The sequence below is a fragment of the Schistocerca serialis genome, chromosome 6, assembly GCF_023864345.2.
Source record: "Schistocerca serialis cubense isolate TAMUIC-IGC-003099 chromosome 6, iqSchSeri2.2, whole genome shotgun sequence".
Taxonomy (NCBI): Eukaryota; Metazoa; Arthropoda; class Insecta; order Orthoptera; family Acrididae; genus Schistocerca; species Schistocerca serialis.
In genome coordinates this window covers 710,892,594-710,901,981 of record NC_064643.1, presented here as the reverse complement: position 1 = coordinate 710,901,981, position 9,388 = coordinate 710,892,594, and positions in this window count along the sequence as shown.

The following is a 9,388-nucleotide window of genomic DNA, read 5'->3' as shown; positions in this document are numbered from 1 at the left end:
GAACATTTTCCGTGACAATTGTTGCCACTTTCATCACGTACAGCTTTTGCTTGGCTTACTAGCGACAGACTTCCCACATCGGGAGTCGTTTTGTCGACTGGTTTCCTCACCAGGCAACCACGATTCCGCGATTAAATAAATTGTCTCTGGTATGGAAACCATGCATTTTCGGACATTAGTTCACAAGCTCTTTCTCGTTCCGTATCCTGTCATCGATCAAGAGTGTGTACACGCTGTAAAAAATCACCCTGTTAATATAAAATTTTGCTGTTTCAAAATCGTCTGTTTCCCATGCAGGGCTTTGAATAGCATTCCTAAACAACTTCAGTATCTGATGAAACGTTCCGTCTCTCGAATGCAGGCTTCAATTCGTTAGGGCACACCGTATATGAGATTATTAAACCAGCTGTGGTTCACATTGCCCCTCTTCATTATCGCTGAGTACATAGTCGTCCTCGGAGTCCGAAAAAAGCTCGTTTCAATCGATCCGACACATTTTCTGTTGGATTCATGCCCCACGAATCGGCACACCACTCCATTCTGGCGACTCTAGCATGTTGAACGAAAGTATTCACGAAAACAGGACGCTGAGCACGCTCGTGATTATCCATCAACATGGAATTGTCACCAATAAACTTGTGATACGATCCCACTTGGACTGCAGAATCTTGTCCATGTACCGTAGTGCTGTGTACTTGTGTACTACTTCGTACCCAACTTGAATCTCTTTACAAATAAGTACCCCACTCATGCAGTTATAATTGGTGGAGACTTCTATCTGCCCTCGATTTGCTTGGCGAAAATACATGTTCAAAGCCGGTGGTAGACAGAAAACATCTTCCCGAAATTGTTCTAAATGCTTTCTCTGATAATTACTTTGAACAATTAGTTCATAAGCCCACACGAATTTTAAATGGTTGCGAAAACATACTCGACCTCTTAGCCACAAATAATCCTGATCTAATAGAGAGCGTCATGACGGATACAGGAATTAGTGAACACAAGGTCATTGTAGCGAGGCTCAAAACCGTATCAAACAAAACCACTGAAAATAGACGCCAAAATTATCTATGTAAAACAACAGATAGAGATTCTCTTGATGCCTTCCTAAGAGAGAGTCTCCATTCCTTGCAAGCTAATTATGTAAGTGTAGACGAGATATGGCTCAAATTTAAAGATACAGTATCGACAGCAGTAGATAGATTCATAGCGCATAAGATAATAAGAGACTGGACTCATCCACCATGGTACACAAAACAAGTCAGAACACTGTTGCAGAAGCAACGAAAAAAGCATGCCAAATTCAGAAGAACGCAAAATCCCCAAGACTGGCTAAGTTTCACGGAAGCTCAAAATTTAGTGCGGACGTCAATGCGACATACTTTTAATAGTTTCCACAATGAAACATTGGCTCAAAGTATCGTAAAAAACCCAAAGAGATTCTGGTCGTATGTGAAGTACCCCCATGGCAAAAAACAGCCAATACCGTCGCTGTGCGATAGCGATGGACATTTTACCGATGATGGTGCCGCTACAGCGGAATTACTAAATACAGTCTTCCGTAAGTCCTTCACGAAAGAAGACGAAGTATATGTTCCAGAATTCGAAAGCAGAACAGCTATTAGTATGAGTGACATAAAAGTAGATATCTTAGGTGTTGCGAAACAACTCAAATCACTTATGAAAGGTAAGTCTTCCGGTCCAGATGGTATACCAATCAGGTTCCTTTCAGAGTATGCAGACACAATACCGCCTTTCTTAGCTATCATATACAACCACTCAAAAGACGAAAGATTTGTTCCTAAAGGATGGAAAGTAGCGCAGGTCACACCAATTTTCAAAAAAGTAAATAGGAGTAACCCACTGAATTACAGACCCATATCAATGACCTCAATTTGCAGTAGGTTTTTGGAGCATATAATGTACTCGAACATTATGAATCATCTTGAAGAAAATGACTTATTGGTACATAACCAACAAGGATTCTGAAAATACCGTTTTTGTGAAACGCAGCTAGCTATTTATTCCCATGAAGTAATGAGTGATGTCGACAAGGGACTCAGATCGATTCCATATTCCTAGATTTCCAGAAGGCTTTTGATACCGTTCCTCACAAGCGACTATTAATCAAATTGCGTGCGTATGGAGTATCCTCTCAGTTGTGACCGGATTCGTGATTTCCTCTCAGAGATGTCACAGTTCGTAGGTACTCCGTCTTCAGGCCACAAGTGGCCCATCGGGACCATCAGACCGCCGTGTCATCCTCAGCTGAGGATGCAGGTAGGAGGGGCGTGAGGTCAGCACACCGCTCTCCCGGTCATTATGATGGTTTACTTTGACCGGAGCCGCTTCTATTCGGTCGAGTAGCTCCTCAATTGGCATCACGAGGCTGAGTGCACCCCGAAAAATGTCAACAACGCAGGGCAGCCCGGATGGTCACCTATCCAAGTGCCGGCCATGCCCGACAGCGATTAACTTCGGTGACCTGACGGGAACCGGTGTACACACTGCGGCAAGGCCGTTGCCTACAGTTCGTAGTGATGGACGGTAAAACCATCGAGTAGAGCGGAAGTGATATCTGGCGTCCCAAAGGGTAGTGTCATAGACCCTCCGCTGTTCCTGATTTACATAAATTATCTAGGTGACAATCTGAGCAGCCTCCTTGGATTGTTTGCCGATGACGCTGTAATTTACCATCTAGACGATTAATTACAATTACAAAATGATCTAGAGAGAATTTCTGTATGGTGGGAAAAGTGACAATTGGCACTAAACAAAGAAAAGTGCGAGGTCATCCACATGAGGGCTAAAAGAAATCCGATAAATTTTGGGTATACGATAAATCGCACAAATCTAAGGGCTGTCAATTCGACTAAATACCTAGAAATTACAATTACGAGCAACTTAAATTGCAAAGACCACGTAGATAATATTGTGAGGAAGGCAGAACAAAGACAGCCCTATTTTGCCAGAACACTTAGAAGATGTGACAAACCCCCTAAAGCGACAGTCTACATTACACTTGTCTGTCCTCTACTGGAATATTGCTGCATGGTGTGGGATCCTTATCAGGTGCGATTGACGGAGGACGCAGAAAAAGTGCAAAGAAGGTCAGCTCGTTTCGTGTTATCGCGCAATACGGGTGAGAGTGTCACTGATATGATACGCGAATTGGGGTGACAGTTACTGAAACAAAGGTGGTCTTCTTTGCGGCGAGATCTGTTTACGAAATTACAATCACTAACTTTCTCTACCGAATGCGAAAATATTTTGTTGACACCCACTTAGATAGGGAGAAATGGTCATCGTAATAAAATAAGAGAAATGAGAGCTCGAACGGAAAGATCTCGGTTTTCCTTTTTCCCACGCTCCGTTCGAGAGTGGATTGGTAGAGAAGTAGTATGAAAATGGTTCGATGAACCGTCTGCCAGGCACTTAAGTGTGAATTGCAAAGTTACCATGTGGATGTGGTTGTAGAGGTGGGCTACAGTTCCGTGCAGCAGCTGTTGTAGCAGGGAAGCTGGACAGGAATAGAAATGATTAGCGAACACGCAAATACAATAAACGGAAGTTTTATCCAACTTGTAGCTTTCTCCAAGTGTTGCGAGAAACAAATAACAATAACGTCCAGTCATTATAAGAACCTAACTAAAGAGAGTCCTGCAGTGTGAGGTTCCCACTATTAATGCATGGGTGAAGCTGTCTAAGACTGAAGAATGTCGATGATTGCAACTGAGACTGTGACATGCAACTGCCCAAGGCCATGCTATGTGGCGACAGCAGTGGGCGCTCGTAGTCGGAGCCACGAATGGTGTGGCTCAGCGGGCGCGCATCACTGGAACCGCCAGATGCCTGAGCGACCACTCCCGGCATCTGTCGGAAACGTGCATTTCAGTTGCCAACTATGGAACGTCGGTGGCTATGGTAACTATCTATGATACTTCATATAGGCTGGTGGGATTGCCCTCAGCAGAGTGCGACTGAGAAGGTGACATGTAACTGCCCAAGGCCATCAAGGCCATGCTATGTGGTGACAGCAGTGATCGCTCATAGTCGGGAGCGCATCACTTGGGACCGCCAGATCCCTGGGAGATCGCTACCGGCGTCTGTCGGAAACGTGCATTTCAGTTGCCAACTATGGGACGCCGGCGGCTATGGTACCTGTCTATGATACCACATATAGGCCGGTGGGATTGCCCTCAGCAGCTACAAGAGATCTACAGTGGTTCTATATAATGCTACCCTTGAACATCGTTCCACATGTGGGACGCAGTACTGGAGACATTCTGTATTACCGGGTTTTCACCAAACACATTGTCTGCAATAATCGGGGTAAAAGCGCATCCGAGTTTCATCCGTAAACAAAATCCTACACCATTGCTGTACCGTCCATTCTGCATAATTTCTTGCCCATCTGTAACGCAATCTATGGTGTTATAGTGTACGAAGTTATGTCCATCATGGTCGTCGAGAACAGAGATTCGCATCACGTCGAGAATAGAGATTCGCATCATGCCATCATTTCCTAACCGTCTCACATCATACATAGCGTCCTGTAGCCTCTTCAAACACCGAATTGAGTTCTGGAGCCCTCAGCTGACTTCTCCTTTACCTAAAAAGTGGTAGACGTCAATCATCCCGTGCACATGTCGAATTCCGACGGCCAGCGCTGTGAAAGTCCTCAAAACTGACTGTCAATCGGAACAGATTCCGTGCCTACACTACATGATTTCGACTCAGGGGTGCACGCCGAGCGACTTGGCTGATAGATAAGCCCTTCCGCGGGTAGCGTGATGATGCATATTAGATCTCTGGTCGCGGTTATCCTTCGTGGCGCAATGGTTGTTCATTCTACTGTTGTACAGACATCTCTCATTCACTGTCAACTGAAATGCTGAAATCCATTCGAGTGGTGCTTTCTAACTGTCGGTAGCGATCATGGTTGATGCATGTATGTCTGCAAACAATGTTAGGCGTGACCTTCCGATCGCTACAGGAACACTCACAATAACAACACACCAGTAAGACATATCGGGGTGATGGAAAGCTTCGGCTGATGCGTCTATGTTGGATTATCATAGCCTGTCTAAGGTCCTCCCCTCTGTAGAAGCAACGTGCGGTACAGAAACACTTTCGCGCTCGTACTTCGTAGCTCTATTCCTTATCTATTTGGAAAATAAAAATTTCCCTAACAAAATTTCACCTCATGTTCGGTAGGAAATAGATAACAAAGGATGCAGTTATGCCACACCATAATCGCATGCAACTCAGGTATCATCATTACATATGGTAACGGGGCCGAAAGGCGTAAAGGAAGAATCCAGATTCGGGTACAAGCCTTTTTTTTCGTTTTTTGGCTATTTTCATAATGCGTACTTCCATACATGGCCTCTTAATATGATCGTGATACGGGAATTATTGCATGTATTATACAAACCATGCTCTCAGTTAAGAGAAACATACATGTAAGAGTGTATATGTTTTTATTATCCCACTTTTAAAGACGTATTTTGCTTTTAAGTAGTTCCCTGTTCTTTTTACGGCTCGCTACGCTCTTCTTTGGCTTTTCCAATGACAGCTTTGCTGCCCCCGTTCTTCGGTTATACAACGTACCCCAAAGTAACGAAAATAGGACTAATCTCCATCCAGTAGCTTTTTCGCCCATTCCGGAAATCATACGGGTGTAGTTTGCGATAAGGTAACAGAATAAATATTTAAATAATTTCGAGTCTACGCTCATTCCTGTGACAGCACTAATTATACATGTTTTACATGCTGCAGTTGCCTTGTTAGAATTATGAAGCCAGATAGCATATCACACAGTCTGAGGTATGAGAGACGGTTAAAATATTTACATCTAAACCCGGAATCGCGGTCTCCACCTTGAGTAAAGTAATGCACAGCTACCAACTGCACTAAACGGACAAGGCAGCTATTACGCTCTACTTTATGCATATGACTGACGTTCATGAGAATGCAGCGTTGTCAGAGTAGTATGTATTCTTTGACTTCTTTTCTTTGATGAAGATAAGCATGGAGAGAAATTTTGTTAGGAACATTTTCCTATTGCAGATTGGTAAGGAATGACGCTATGAAGTCAGTGTGTGAATTTTCCTGTGCGCTGTTTTATGTGGCTCGAATTCTCCCGCCCGACAATCAACGAGAAGTATGAGAGAGAGTAAAGACTAATTAAGCAACAACACCAGCGGCTCATTCTATGTTTAATTACGTGCAACTGCGTTCACGGCTGCAGTCGAGATACAGTATCCGCAAGGCAACCGAGACATAGCCAGGATCTGCATAACAAATGACGTTACAAATGTAGGAAGCTAGAACCCAGCATCCCGAAAGCTCGATGACTGTTGAGGAAAGATTTCCTCATGGCTACACAGAAGAACGGACTGCGTGGAAGCTATTAAACCGAATCCGTTCGAACATCATTGCTTCGTAAGTGGAGTCTCAGTACTGAGCCTGTGTTTTGTGAACCTAGAGCTAAGCATACGTCGGCCCACTTTTGTAGGTTCGCTTATGGCCAGTCTTCGACTTCGTATAAACCGTATCAGAATTATGCCGAATGTTTCCCTCAGGCTGGGTAAATGAATATCCAAAGCGTAGGTTTTCATCAGCTTCTGTCCATAATTTATCCTGGCAGTATAACATTTGTACTGTATACTCTGATTGTGAGACATCATCGTGTAATTATGTGCCATTATTAGAAGAGCGTATTTGATTTGGTTTAAGAGTAGTACAGGCGGTATTGAAAAAGAGTCAAATATAATACATCCCATGACTATTTATAAGTGATTAAATTCAATTTTATTAAGAAAATTGCAAAATTTATAATGAGATAGAAGTATGATAATATCTTTTTTTATTATTCGTTTTAATTTTCCTTTGGTTTTGAGACAAGGGAACGGCTCTTGTGGTTGTGTGTGGCTGAAGCGACTGCTAAATATGCTCGTATCGGGTAGATGAAAACAACGCGCTATTGGCACCAGAATCGTACCGAAGTTCCCTCTCTGTTGCATCCATGACTTGCTCAGATACGCTATGTGATCTATAGTATCGAGACACCCCAAAACATACGTTCTCCATATTAGGTTAATATGCCACGTACTTCATGTCAGCGACCTCAGTAGTCATTAAACATCATGAAAGAACAGAATGGGGCACTCCGCGGAACTCACGGACCTCGAACGTGGTCAGGTGATTGGCTGTCACTTGTGTCATACGTCTGTACGCGAGATTTCCACACACCTAGACATCCCTAGGTCCACTGTTTCCGATGTGATAGTGAAGTGGAAACGTGAAGGTACACGTTCAGTACAAAAGAGTACAGGTCGACCTCGTCTTTTGACTGACAGAGACCGCCGACAGTCGAAGAGGGTCATAATGTGTAATAGGCAGACATCCATCCAGACCATCACACAGGAATTCCAAAGTGCATCAGGATCCACTGCAAGTACTATGACAGTTAGGAGGGAGGTGAGGAAACTTGGAATTCATGGTCGAGCGGCTGCTCATAAGCCACACATCACGCCGGTAAATGACAAACGATGCCTCGCTTAGTGTAAGGAGCGTAAACATTGGACGATTGAACAGTGGAAAAAACATTTTATGGAGTGACGAATCACGGAGTGCAATGTGGCGATCCGATAGCAGGTTGTGGGTATGGTGAATGCCCGGTGAACGTCATCTGCCAGCGTGTGTAGTGCCAACAGCAAAATTCGGAGGTGGTGGTGTGATGGTGTGGTCGTGTTTTTCATGGAGGGGCCTTGCACCCCTTGTTGTTTTGCGTGGCACTATCACAGCACAGGCCTACATAGCAGTTTGAAGCATCGTCTAGCTTCCCACTGTTGAAGAGCAATTTGGGATGGTGACTGCATCTTTCAACCGAGCATCTGTTTATAGTGCACGGCCTGTGGTGGAGTGGTTACACGACAATAACATCCCTGTGATGGACTGGTCTGCACAGAGTCTGAATCCTACAGAACACCTTCGGGATGTTTTGGAACGCCGACTTCGTGCCAGGCCTCACCGACCGATGTCGATACCTCTCCTCAGTGCAGCACTCCGTGAAGATTGGCTCCCATCCCCCAAGAAACGTTCCAATGACTGATTGGAAGTATGCCTGCGGGAGTGGAAGCTGTCATCAAGGCTATGGGTGGCCCAGCGCCGTGTTGAATTCCAGCATTATTGATGGAGGGCGCCTCGAACTTGTAAGCTATTTTCAGGCAGGTGTCCGGATACTTTTGATCACATAGTGTACATCGCTCATGGATGATCTACATTTGGGTAGGAGATGGCAGCCAGTCTAATGATTCTCGTACCTCTTGAGTACTACTGAAAACGGTGGCCTCACACTGCTGTAATTATATCTGGTCTGTAATATAATGTTAGACTGGATGGAGAACAGCGTCCGGAGACTGGCCAATATTGTGCGACCTTAAACCGCCAAGAGCGGACAATTCTGGGAATCACAAGCTCTGGAATTCTCGCCACGCTGGATGGGAATACAGTGGTTTGCTTAGGGAGGTACATTTACCATCGATGAATATTTTGTGTTGCTGCTTTCAGTGGGTTCAATGTTCACGTAGCTTTGTGGTTCATAAGCTATTGGGGAAACGCAGTAGTTTACGTGAGAAAATAAATACGTATCCAGCACATACACTGCAAATCAGCATGTTTTTAACCTTGGTGTATCACTGTAGTGACCTCATATCCTACTGTTATTCAATTTCACGGTACTTATTGCGGTTTACAGCTTTTCTCGACCTGGAAAACGTCAGACACATCAAATCCAGTTTTCGCAGTATTATCACGGGTTGCAAGGGATTCTATTCATCACTGAAATTGGTTTCATAAACGCTTAGGTTTATGTCATGTTCCCTTATATTTCTCTCATCAGTGTCATAAATCCAGGTTTCACTCGATAAAAGCTGTTCGTTTCAGGCATTTACTTTCAGTAAATTTTCGTTCTGATGTATTTCGAAACAAAAGTTATCTCTTAAGATCAAGCATCAGCAGTTGGTTTTTTGCCGATGATCTCAAACATTTAGAATATTAGCGTTCCAGTTTTTCTTCCGTGTTTAGTGTCTGTAATAATCTAGTGACTAGTACACGTACACTGACACATATCAATATAACGCCTGACAGTGCCGGCCGCTGTGGTCGAGCTGTTCTAGGCGCTTCAGTCTGGAAGCACGCGGCTGCTGCGGTCGCAGGTTAGTTAGGTTTAAGTAGTTCTAAGTTCTAGCGGACTGATGACCTCAGATGTTAAGTCCCATAGTGCTCAGAGCCATCTTATCCAATTTTGAACGCCTGACACTGGTGTGATCGATACTCAGCCAGTTTCCAGTCTGTTCCGTAAGACCCTTAGAAATTGATA